The sequence below is a fragment of the Rattus rattus genome, chromosome 10 (assembly GCF_011064425.1).
Source record: "Rattus rattus isolate New Zealand chromosome 10, Rrattus_CSIRO_v1, whole genome shotgun sequence".
Taxonomy (NCBI): Eukaryota; Metazoa; Chordata; class Mammalia; order Rodentia; family Muridae; genus Rattus; species Rattus rattus.
This window is the reverse complement of record NC_046163.1, coordinates 28,864,090-28,877,281: the sequence shown is the minus strand read 5'-3', so window position 1 is coordinate 28,877,281 and position 13,192 is coordinate 28,864,090. Positions and strand designations below refer to the sequence as shown.

Sequence of the window (13,192 nt, the reverse complement as noted above, 5' to 3'; positions counted from 1 at the left end):
AATATGTACTGATAGAAGCAAATGTGTGTATGAATCTCAAATGCATTATGCTAAGTGAAAGGCATCAGATCAAATGGCTACATAATATGCTTCCATTAATATGATATTCTGAAAAAGGCAAAGCTAGGCATTGACTAAGATACGTTTAGAACAGCATAATTCAGGTCTCTCCTTTCCGAGGGACTTGTGGGAATACGAGATTGAGGGAGGGCATGGTATTTAGAAGTAATATTTGTGATCTGGGCATTTTATTTATTTTGGTTTTACAGTTAGTTATCAGAAGTGTTTATAAAATTTTACTGCATGTATATGTTACCTTAATAGAATTAACATCAAATGTTCTTCTGTTTGGACTGAGGAGTGACTTCTTCATGAGGACAAGTCTTCCCCATGAAAGCAGGAAGAGCTGACTTTGAATCCCCTGAATCCATATGAAAGTCACACACAGTAGTAGTCATATCTGTTGTTGTCAGTACTCTTACATGGAGCTAGGAAGTAGAGATAGGAAGATCCTTGGAAGCTCAGGCATAGGTCATCTGGCTGGATACAAGCAGTGATAGAAAAAAGAGAAAGACTATATAAAAAAGTAGAAGTTGAGGATCAATATCTGAAGTTTTTCTCTAATTCCATATGTGCATCACAACACACAAAGGACTACAGTCACACACACATACCCTCCCCACACACATACACACAAACACACACACACAAACACTCACACACAAACACACACACACAAACACACAAACACACACACACACACAAATACACACACACACACAGGCACACACACACACACACACACACACACACATACACCATGCATGGCAGATTTAAAAAAGAAATCTCAAAACTGAGTGGTAAGAAATACAGCTATGGAAGAAACAGGGAAGGGAAATACATACACTAATGTATGTTGCATGAAATTCGAAAGAATCAGTAAAACTATGTTATCGACATGGGCTATAGATGGGCTACTGTGGGGAGCTGGGAAGGAGACAGGGTCTAGTAGACATACTTGATTCCCTGCTCTACAGATATTCACTGTGCTGCAGATCATTACCTTACCAAGATAATGAGTGTATGTTTGAAAGGAAGGCTCAGACTATGGAGCACGTAGTCTAAATTAGGATGTCTTCAGCAAACCCTTCTCTCAAGGTTAAAGCAATACAGAAGAAGGGGCAGAAAGGTTACAAGAACCAGACGGGATGTAGGACACCATGCAAGCAGTGTCTTCCAGATAAAAACAGAACTGATGCAATATGAATTCACAGAGACTATAGCAACATGCAGGCCTGAGCTGGTGTCCAGAAGCGGTCCTGGGGCAGACAGGAGAAAGTGGACAGAGCTCCCATAATCTAACCCAATTGAAGACCACTTGTAAAAGAAAAACTAGTCTTCTCTAATGGAATCTCACTGGGTGTGTAAACTCGAGGGAATTTTTGGAGATTTTGTGTCTCATGTGGTTTTGATTGGGCATTCTTTATCATCCTGGTGTTTTACTTGTATATTATGTTTTCTAAATTTGTGTTTTTATGAATTGTCTGTGATTTTTAGGCCTTTTGTTTTGTAAACCCTGTATTTATTCATTTGCTTGCTTATTTATTTGTATTTTGTATTTGCCTGTTTGTTTCTAAAGAGAGACAGACAGAAAGTGTGTAGTTGTATGGGTAGGGAATGGGAAGGGCTTGGGAGAATACAGAAAGGGGAAAATGAACAAAACTTACTGTATGAAAAATTATTTTCAGTAAATTTTTAATACTTAAAACCAAAAACAAAGTCTTGGGTCCTGACTGCTTGCACCTGGGATGGGTTCTATTTTAAATACCAATGGTTTTTGAAAAGATCCATTTCCTATTTTCATTTTTCTCAATGCTCCAGTATAGGTCAATGCCAGGGAAGGGAGGCAAGAGTGTGGCGGGAGGGGGGGAGTACTCTCATAGAAGCAGGAGGAGGGCAGATGGAATAGGGCGTTTCCAGAGGGCAAACTGGGAAAGGGGATAACACTTGAAATGTAAATAAATAAAACACCCCTCCCCCAAATCCATTTATACACTATGGCTGTAGCATCCCTTGAACTCTCCCATGATTTGCTGTGTTTAGGTTTCTGCTATGGAGCAGTACGTGTAGAGTGAAGCATTAGGCTTCAAAAATTCAAGCTTTAAATATTTATTTTGGGAACATCATGAATTCTGTATCTTCATCATTTCTCTCTGCTCTCAGCCCTACTAACAAATTCATGATCTTCTCTCTCTCTCTCTCTCTCTCTCTCTCTCTCTCTCTCTCTCTCTCTCTCTCTCTCTCTCTCTGTGTGTGTGTGTGTGTGTGTGTGTGTGTTTTTTGATGTAGTTTTAATTGATTTCATAAAAATGTCAAAGAGTTTGTTTTAACCTAAATATGATTATGTCAGAAAGCCTTCTAACCACTTTCGCTAAAATGTTTCACACTCACAGTTAAGGTAAAAATTTAAAATTATAAACTTGTTTTTCTTTCAGGTGACTTGTTTCCAATTTTCTGTATCACATTAAAATTTACTTGTTAGCAATGTATACTATTTTTTGTATGCTATAAAGCACTTAATAACTTGGGGCCCCAAACTAAGCTTCTTGTATTTAATGCTTCTAGAAACCAATTTACTTTTCTCATAACTTTAATACAATTGAGGGAAAAGATATAACAGGAATATTAAAATAAGGAATAAATATTTTGAAGAAGACCATTTGGAGAGTTAACTGTATCTTGGGTCATATTTATGGACCATAAACTCTCTTCTAATGGTATTGCTTAATAAGAATGTCAAAAGAGCTTCATGTTTCTTCTACAGTGGGTTCCATGTTCTATAAGCTCTAGTTATCCCAATGAGAGGTCTCTGAACTTTCTTTAAATTTTATTGCTATCTTCTGCTTCATCAATTCTGTAAACCTGGGGTAAGAGTGCATTTCTTGGATCCCTAGAGAAAAAATGATAACTTGTCTAGCATTATCTACCCTAGTCTGTGCAAAAACTTTCAAATCAAACATTTTAATTCATAAGAAAATTTTGTTTGCTTAATCTACATGAACACCATAAATTGTTGACTATATTCTAAATTCCCTTGTTTGAAATGAAATACAGCATCTAAATATTACCAGATCAAGTAGCCAGTAGCTAAAACAAGACCAACCATGCATTGGTGGTCACTCCCTTAGTGCTCTCAATATCTGTGAAGTGATTTTCATTGAATATTATGCTCACTTCATTTATTCCTTATGCATGGAGGAAGCCATCTATTTATTTCCTCTCCCTGTTCACATTGCATCATGTGACCACTCTACAATAGCAACCTTTCATCTTTAGTTTATGTACATTGGTGTTATTTCTTGTTATTTGTAACGCTATTGTGTGTAATTTTGCACATTTGTGTTGGCTTTTTTTTTTAATGTAATAGAGAACAGACTAACTGACGACAAATAGGTTATGCGTTTTCAAATTTGGCAACATCACACTGCTTTTAGTTCAGAATAATTGTTCTCAATTTTCTTACCATCGCTGTCTAGGAGTTCTGTTTTCTTCCTATGATTTGAAAATAATTACTGTTATCCTGTTTAATTTGTGTTGTACTTGAGGACTTGCTGAGTGTTTCTTTCTATCTTTACCACCTGTGATAGTTTGTATATGCTTGGCCCAGGGAATGGCATGGTTAGAAGTTGTGGCCCTGTTAGAGTAGGGGTGGCCTTGTTGGAGTAGGTGTGTCACTGTGGATGTGGGTTATAAGACCCGAAACCTAGCTGGCTGGAAGTCAGCATTCTGCTTGCAGCCTTCAGATGAAGCTGTAGAACTCTCAGCTTTTCCTGCACCATGTCTGCCTGAATATTACCATTTTCTTGCCTTGATGGTACTGGATTGAATCTCTGAACCTGTTAGCCAGCCCCAATTAAATGTTGTCTTTTATAAGACTTGTTTTGGTCATGGTGTCTGCTCATAGCAGTAAAACCCTAACTAAGAGAGCACCACTACTGTTAAATCTTATTTTATTTTCTTAAGACATGTTATTTACTAAGTCCTAGTTCATCTTTTGTCTTTACCTTCTTTCATTTACAACCCAATTTACTAATATTTTGGTTTGGTGTATAATCATTTTTTTTTCTGGATTTTATGTTGTAGCACAGAACAGCCACATGCAATATAATTAAAGAATGATATATGAACTCATGCTGTTACAGCCTGTAGAGTTTTGAAAAATGCAGAAAAAGTTGACTTTTATGCAGTAGTTTTTAACCACTATACTCGATTCACTTTCCAAATACCATGTTTGGGGTCTGAGCACCTGTAGTCTCCCTTTATGTGTTCTTGAGTAGAAACCTTGCCAGGTTTCCTATAAAGCTGTGCCAGTTTCTCCCTAGGGATTGCGAAGTGAGACTGACAGCAAACTTGTTCCTATTAAGTTGCCTAAAAGTCTGGAAACGTTTATCAGGGAAGCCATCCCGGGCTCCAGCTTTCTTCTTGGGAACATTCCTAATCTGTACGTTGCTTCTTTGGTATGCATATTCTTATACAAAAGTTTTTTTCGATATGGTCTTGAGACATTTTTAGCACTTGCTTATTTCCTACATAGCTTCAAGCTCGTAGAAAATCAATACTTTATATAACTTTCCCCTATTTAATTTAGTTTTAATTTTTTTCTAGTGTTTTGAAATAATCTCTTAAATGCCTGGTTTTAAGTATTTCAATTATTAATAATATATGCTGCAAATACTGCAAGTCACCTTCTAACTGTGATAAATTGATTAAGTGACCTTTGGCATGCATATTCATCTTACCTGTTTATTGTGCACACGTTCTCTTTGTATCCTAATTATTTTAGAGTCATTTGCCTTCCAGTATACTGATCCCAGTGACAGAAAACAGAACATATTGGTCTGTCTTCTAATGCAGCAGAAAAAAATTGTCCTTAATTAAACTATATATTTTTAAGCCTTTAAACCAATGATTCTCAAACATTTACTAATTCTGTGACCTTTTAATACAGTTTTCCATATTGCAGCAACTGCCATCTGAAATGTTATTATTGTTGCTACTTCATAATTTTACTTCTGCTACTGTTATGAATTGTAATGTAGAAGGGTCACTTGGTTTCCTAAGGAGTTCATGCCTCAAAGGTTGAGAACCACTGCTATAAATTTATTAAGCACATTTTTTTGAGATGGCTGTAAATTATGACAGGTTTTATGTAAATGTCTTACTGTGAGTTAGAAGTGTGTAAAAGAAAAAATCTGTAAGTCCCCAAATTTATATTAAAATAAGTCCTGTAAGACTAAGACCACACACCCAATGTGGAGAAATGTCATAATATTAATCATTGGCTTATTTTTAATGAAAAAAGAATTATATACACAAATATGAAAGCTCTTTAGAGCAAATAGAATTTTTCTGCAAGTGATTTTTTCCCCATTTCTATTGTGTTGGAGTTTTTAAAATGTATTCTTCTGCTTCAGAATTTTAGTTGCTGAAACAGTCAATGCATTGACTTAACTGAGCACTTGGGATCATGAGAAATGTCATGCCCACCTCAGTCAGCAAGGAAGATGCAACACGGTCGGATTCTTCTCAACAGCCTTTATTGCAGGACCACCTCATTGCTGATACGGGGACCTCGAGCGGCAAAGGCGCTCGCCTTATATACACAACAGGCTGTGGTCGTGCTACTTGTCCTTCAGGAATTGGCAGAGCACGAATCACCCTATGCTACTTGTCGTCCAGGGATTGGCGGAGCATGAATCACCCCACTAGCATGGTACCGCCCCCGGCCAGATTGCTGCTAGGGGCAAACCCAGGCATGCACAGTACTGTTGTTTACCACAGGAAGGCGTAGGATGTAGGTGCCATCTTTGTTTTACCCTGCCTCTCCCTACAGAGAAAGATCCATTTGAAATGCAGATGCACTTCCCTGAATCACAGGGACACACTCCAGACACAGCACTCTTTCCCTATAATCAACAGTAATTTTCCATGTGTGTAGATTGTAAAGACAAAGGCGGTTTTAAGATTAATCTAACGTTTTTTTAACTCCAATTCAAAGAACTTAAAGCTCCAGAATAATTTATCTAGCGTTTTACTGTCCACTAAGATACATTCTCCTTACAGTAAGATAATTTTTACTTATTTTGATTATTTGTATGCTATAGCACAAAATAATAAATATTTTAATGAAAAATTATGTTTTGGTAAAATACAAATATACACAGATAACTAAAACACCTGAGACTTATAAGAAAACATAAACATTGACTAAAGACTTGCACAATTCTTCGATATTTTGTTTGATCCATCTATATTGGTGGTATCCCTAAAATTAACTCTCATATGTTTTGAAATATATCATCTTCATTGAATGAACACCTCATTTTCAAATTCCCTTGACAAATGCAATGACTTGCCTGTCACCAAACACATGTAATATTTAAGTATATTACATTTGGCATTTGGAGTCTTCATTTTTTATTATTGTTATATTGTTTTCAAACAACTGTATATTTTCAAAATATGTAAGGTTTCTTTATTAAATGTAACATGTTGAATGATATTTGCTATGTTTAACAAACCTATTTCTAATATTGTCCAGCGAAAGGTACTTAAATTTTTATTTCGTTATTTTAAACTTTGTTTTCTTTCTAAATTTTATAAAGAGTCAAAGCATTGTAGTGGATAAAGCTCTTGAACTCATGTTCAGTAAATGGGTACTAACTGGACTGCAAGTATAGTTTAGCAGATAATCAACTTTATTATCTCCGTGTGGCTATAGCACCTGGTTTAATTGACAGTTCTGTCTTGATCCATTGGTACTAATATAAGGCTGTGTTTGGGTCTGAATAATTTACAAAAAGAAGACATTTATTTTCTCATGGTTTTATATATCTGGTGAGGGTATTCTTACATTATGTAGGCGAAGGTACAAACGCTGTGTTGTCAAGTGGCACAAATCACAGAGATCAAAGGACACAAGTCAGTTCTCTTCATCCCTTTTACTAGTATGGCCAATGGTGAGAGCTGTGACTTCATAACTTAGTACATCATCTTCTAATAAAATATAACTCTTAGTTATTACATTGGGAAATTTAAGTATTAATTTTAGCATTGCAGCATTAATTTTAGAGAGGACACATGAATTTCACAATAATGGATATCTTTAAAAAAAGTCAACACAGAAACACTGAGCTGGTTTTCTTGCACTCAGTGTAGCTAAGAAAGTCTATCAGGCTAAGGGCATGGCATGAGATCCCCAATGATCTAGAAAGATAACACATTGTAAGATAAACTAGAACTTGTTGGGACAAACACTATTTTTGGTATCCAAAAATAAAATTCTCTTTTACCAGGTAAAATAGACCTTAACCGATAGTTTTTCTGTGAATCTCAGAGATGACTTATGAGATTTAGTGAAATTTGAATAATTGTTACAGTTATCACTGTTTGTTAAATTAATCATTGTGATTTTTATTTTTTGATACTTTACTCATAGTCTCTCAGTTAGTTACTAAGAAGACTATCTGCAGATACTATTAGCAGGCTTATTTCATAGAGGATCAAAATGGAGTAGAGTAACTTAGTAATTTGTACCAGGTGAGTCTTCATTCATTCAATCACACACACACACACACACACACACACACACACAGACACACACACACACAAACACACAGACACACAGACACACACACACACACACACATCAGTGCTGTGAGTTATCTTTGGGTGGGTGACGTGGATGACTGAGGGTGTAGAATTTCAGGTCTTCATTTTCTGTACCCTTCTCACTAATCTTACACATATACCTGCAAATGTTTCTAAAAAATTAATTAGTATAAACTCACATCCCTTCCCTTGGCTATGACTCACAGTCTTTACAAGTTTAATTCTTTCTTCTCACCTTCTCAGCCTAGTACTTAATGTTTCACTATTTTCCTGGTTTTGTTAGATAATCTTACTGTCCTTTCTTTTTTTTTTTTTGAGAGAGAGAGAAAGAGAGAAGGAGGGGAGAGAGAGAGAAAGAGAGAAAGAGAGGAAGTTAGTTTATTTATTTATTCATTCATTCATTTATATGTGTGTCAGGTGGAGAGAGGTTGCATACACACAGGGACAATTGAAAAGAATTGGTTGTGTCCTTCCACTATGTGAGTTCCAGGAATCAAGTTTAAGTCATAGGCTGGCCCATCTCTCCAACCATGATATTCATATTTGACCCCTTTCTATTCTTAAACTATAAACTATTTTTTATTATCCATATTGAAAAGAGAATGGACAGAAGCCGAAGGTGGAAACAAGCCACAAGAACATGGCAATGACAGTTTACTCATGTTCTCTTGAGATGAATAATAACAAATTTTAAAACCCAAAACCATGAGTTGAAAATGTGGGAGAAATAGCACAAATATTATAAAAAAATTGGATTTCAAGAATCTGTGCCACGAATAGAACTTTTGTAGTTATGTAACTCAGAACAGATTTAGGAACGAATAGATTAAATGCAGTTAGATTTTGAGGACTAAATTAGTTTTTTCTACAATTCTATACAACAGTAAAAGTCAGCCTTAGTTATTGTTTAGATATTGAAAAAAATCAAGACCAGATGCTTTATTATTAACAAGATGGAAATGATCTGCCAAATGAGGGAGAACAGCAATGTGAGGGAAAAGGTCTACCCATCCAGTACAGAACCCAATGTAAAGGAAAAGATCTATCCATCCAGTACAGAACCCAAATAAGGAATGGTTCATCCTGGTTTGTATAAACATGTGCTGGATACTTTCTCAAGCTACCTTAAAATCATTTGGAAAGAGGGAACCTCAACCGAGAATATATTTAAATATTTAAAATAATTAAATATTTTTTATTAGATCAAGTCAGTAGGGCATTGTATTGATTAATGACTGAGAGTCCTGAGAACCCACCCCTCTACAATCGGAGCCATTGCTGAGAAGGTAGTGGTGAGTATTATAAGAAAGCTAAGTAAGCCACGGTGAGAAGGCCACTCAGAGGTGGTCCTCCATGGTGTCTGTGTCCATTTTTGCTTCAAGTTCTTTCCTTGTTTTCTTTTTATGATGGACTAAAATATGTAAGCTAAATGAACACTTTCCTCTCCAGGTTGCTTTTGATCATTGTTTTATCATAGCAATGGAAATCAAATGAGGATAAGATATGTATAAATATAGGTTGCATAGATTTTTCAAAGTATATTAAATTACCCTTGGAGATAGTTGGTCAAAATAGTGTCTGGTTCATGGTTCTTAAAGCAGAGAAAATGTAAAAGAAGGGATCAGTTTTAGAGATTTGAATATTTAACCACTGGAATCATTATCTGCCCTCTTAGGCAGTATGGTTTGCTTCCTGGAATGCTGTTTGTTAACTAAGAGTCAAATTGGAAGTGTACTGCACAGTTAGCCTCATTCCCGGTGACCAGATTAAAGCATAAACCTGCAGGAATGGGCAGGAGGTAAGCAGCCAGCATTGGACCCCTACAGATCTAGTGAGATGATTGTCTACCAGACTCCACCTTCCTTCACTTTTCTGGCTTTACGCTTCCTAAACAGTCATAAAACTCTGTATCTAAAACAGCAGAAGGAAGTACTTTTGTCTAGGGCTCATTTGACTAGGGCTTCTAATTTAGGTGTTTTGTTGCAGCAAATTTTTACAGAAGATGGGGAAGAATCTTTTTATTTCATTTGGCTTCTTTACATGTTCATTTTCCCTTATCTCTATTACTCTGGCCTGGCCCTAGGAAGTGAGAATGGGGAAAAAAGGGACCAGGCTAGATCTATCATTTCTTTGTTATTTTCTGCAAACACTTGAACTATTCTTGAATGAAAAACAGACAAAACAAAAACAAACAAACAAAAAAAAACACCTCCCAAAACAACAACAACAACAAAAACCCAAGCAACTATTCCTTGTTTGTAATCTCAGACTTTAAGACAAGGAAGATTAGTGGATACTTCAGTAGATTCTTCTTTAAACGCTATGACCCAGACACTATTTTGATGAGATATCTATCTCTATCTCTGTCTCTTTCTGTCTCTGTCTCTGTCTGTCTCTCTGTGTCTCCGCACAACACACAAAACAATCCTCAATCCTCAGTTTGTCTTTAGCACAGCTAACAGGGAGCACAACCGAGGATCTGGTTTATGTATCATACTGTTCCTCTTAGATAAATGGTTGGGACAGATACCAAGGAAGGAATAATTATAGACTGGGATTTATATCTAGCTAAATATTATTTTTCTTTTCATTTAATATTACTATTTCATCATATGCCCCTTCATTTTCATTCTTCCAAATATTCTCATCTCTGCTCTTTTTTCCACTTCATGGCCTTTTTTTTTTTACATCAGTTGCTTTTCTCTATCTATCTATCTATCTATCTATCTATCTATCTATCTATCTCCTGGTCAGTCAGTATAATGTTATTTTTAATATGTTTTTAGGGCTATTTGGCATTAGAAAACCGATGTATACATCTAAAGATCAGGGGTCATCATGCAAAAGAGGGCAGAAAGATTGTTAGAGGTGGAGGGACAGTGAGTCTGTGGTGATATTCTGTCTTCTAGGAATTTCAGAGGCTTCAACCATGAAGTCACACTCACATGATTGCTTATACATGATCTGACCAAGGATAACAATAGTAGATGGTGCATGGAGAGAGGAAGCAGAGGCCTCATTGAACTGTAGGCAACTAATGATGTGGAGCATGGAAGAGAGAATTTTCCTCAGAAAGCAGCCAACATTTTCATATATGAATATAAAAGCTAAATCTTATGTTTTATCCTATAAAATAAGACATGCTGCTAGATAAAATATGGAAATATTAAGAAATGTCTCTACTTAACTCTTAAGACACTAGTGAGTCAACATTAGCTGAAAGAAACTTCAAATATTAAATGAAAAATTATTTATGAAAACCTAATAATCCAAATTCATATTTTAGTTGTTAACCATATCTTTCAAAAATAGATTTTAGCAATGAGAAAGGTATTCAGAAGCACAGAAGAGGCATGGAACTTCACATTCTCCTTCTGGTCATCCCTTAAAAAAAGTGTCTTATTGGAATGAATGCAGAAAGAAAAACCCCTTTGCACCTATAATTTCAATAAAAGATAGCAAGACTGTGCTACTTTCCTCCATTCCTATTAGCATTCACAACTCTGCTGAGACAATTATAAACAGATGTGAAATCATTCTCATCCAAAAGTAGTAATGCAATGAAGAGCAATGATGTTTCAAAACCAGTCAATATGACAGAGCAAGTAGATAAAGGAAGCTGCATCAGTGGCTGGACTGAAGGTGAGCTCTGGACAACATCTGGGATCTCAGGAAAGCAAGACCAGAAATGAAACAGAGCTTCACAGTGACTAGTCATTTGTTGTCACCATGTCTTAATTGGAGAGCACAGGAGACAGAGATTGAAGTAAACATTTTTTACAACCCCAAAACTCGATTAGACTTTCTTCCACCACTCCACACATTTGCAATTCTTTTCCAAAGAGACTGTGTAAACCATTCTCTAGGTATCCTCACTTTTATTCTCTCTTTCTATAATTTATCCATCAATCATGTGCATGTTCATGGGCATGCTTGTCCATGCTATCCCACGGGCAAGTCAGAGGCCAGCTTGCAGATTTGGTTTTCCACCATGTGGGGTCCTCGCTAATGAACTCAGGTCATGAACAAGGTGACAAGAGGAATCACTAATCATGTTTTCAATGACTGAATGACATGCTCCAAACTTCCAAATATTGATTGAAAAATTAATAGGAGACTATGAAGTTAGCAAATATCAAGAATATATCCGTGCTTGCTTCGGCAGCACACATACTAAAACTGGAACGATACAGAGAAGATTAGCATGGTCCCTGAGCAAGGATGACATGCAAATTCGTGAAGCGTTCCCTATTTTGCCCTCCCAGGGGAACTGGCATACAGCTTAACATCCTACGAAGAAGAATATATTCAGTATTGAAGAGAGGAGAGGAAAGGACAGGAGAGAACAATATAATCTCTGGGTTGGGTTTATTTTGTGATCCAGAAGAAATTTAGATTTTATAAAGCATATCAAAATATCAACATAGCAATAGGGATATTTGTAAAGACATATTATTTTATATGATCAATTATAATAGACCAATTTTTTCAGATAAAAAGAAGGAGAAATTTCAATAAGAGAAGCTTGAACTAAAAATCTGGATAGGAAATTTAACAAAATTCAAAGAAAACAGCAAAGTGAAGCAATGAAGTGATGTTAAACAGGAGAGAGAAACAAACAAATAAACCCCAAATACCCAGAAAACTCAGGAGCGTTCAACACATAAATCAAATTACTTCTATAGTTGGCACATAGGACATAGAAGTCTACAAATGAAGTAGTATTAAAAATTTATACAACCCTGAAGAATTAACAGGTGAGGCACCACAATCTTTATTTAGCACAGAGGGATTGACCCAGTGAATGACACCTTAGTCAGAGATGAGACATCCATCTACCATAATCTAACACAGAACAAATGTGACAAACCTTTTAGAATACCCAAAGGAAAGTGCTCAGCTCAAGAATTCACATGTGACTTGAAGGTAGGCAAGGACACGATGTTCTAAGAGTCAATTTCCCTTTCATTCATGATTCCTTAAGAGACTATGGAGGGATTTAAGACAGAGGCTGAGGTCTACCCAAAAACTATACATGGACTGACCCTGGGCTCCAACCAACATAGGTAGCAATGAATAGCCTAGTAAGAGCACCAGTGGAAGGGAAGTCCTGCAAGACTGAACCCCCAGTGAACGTGATTGTTGGGGAGGGCTGTAATGGGGGAAGATGGGGAAGGGAACACCCATGTAGAAGGGGAGGGGGAGAGGTTAGGGGGATGTTCGCCTGGAAACCAGGAAAGGAAATAACAATCGAAATGTAAATAAGAAATACCCAAGTTAATAAAGATGGGGGGGAGGAAGAAAAAAAAAGACAGAGGTTGAGGAAACAGTAAGCACTCTAGGGGATGCTTAGAACATGTGAAAAAATTGGGACTCTGAGCTTGCTAGACAGCCATCAGAGAGGAATGTAAAACACATGGGTCAGAATTGTGCTGCAGGACTAATTTCGGAGTAATAATTTATAGGACAATTATGTAAATGATTGATGTATTCAATTAAAATTATATTGTCACTGCATTGA

At 36.4% G+C, this 13,192-nt stretch overlaps 1 non-coding gene across 1 annotated transcript; it reads left to right on the top strand.

Annotated features, from left to right (window-relative positions):
• The first annotated feature begins 11,820 nt into the window (after window positions 1-11,820).
• On the top strand, window positions 11,821-11,927 carry LOC116911878. Its single transcript, XR_004389392.1, has one exon. It is a non-coding gene; the product is annotated as a U6 spliceosomal RNA (small nuclear RNA).
• Window positions 11,928-13,192: the final 1,265 nt, after the last annotated feature.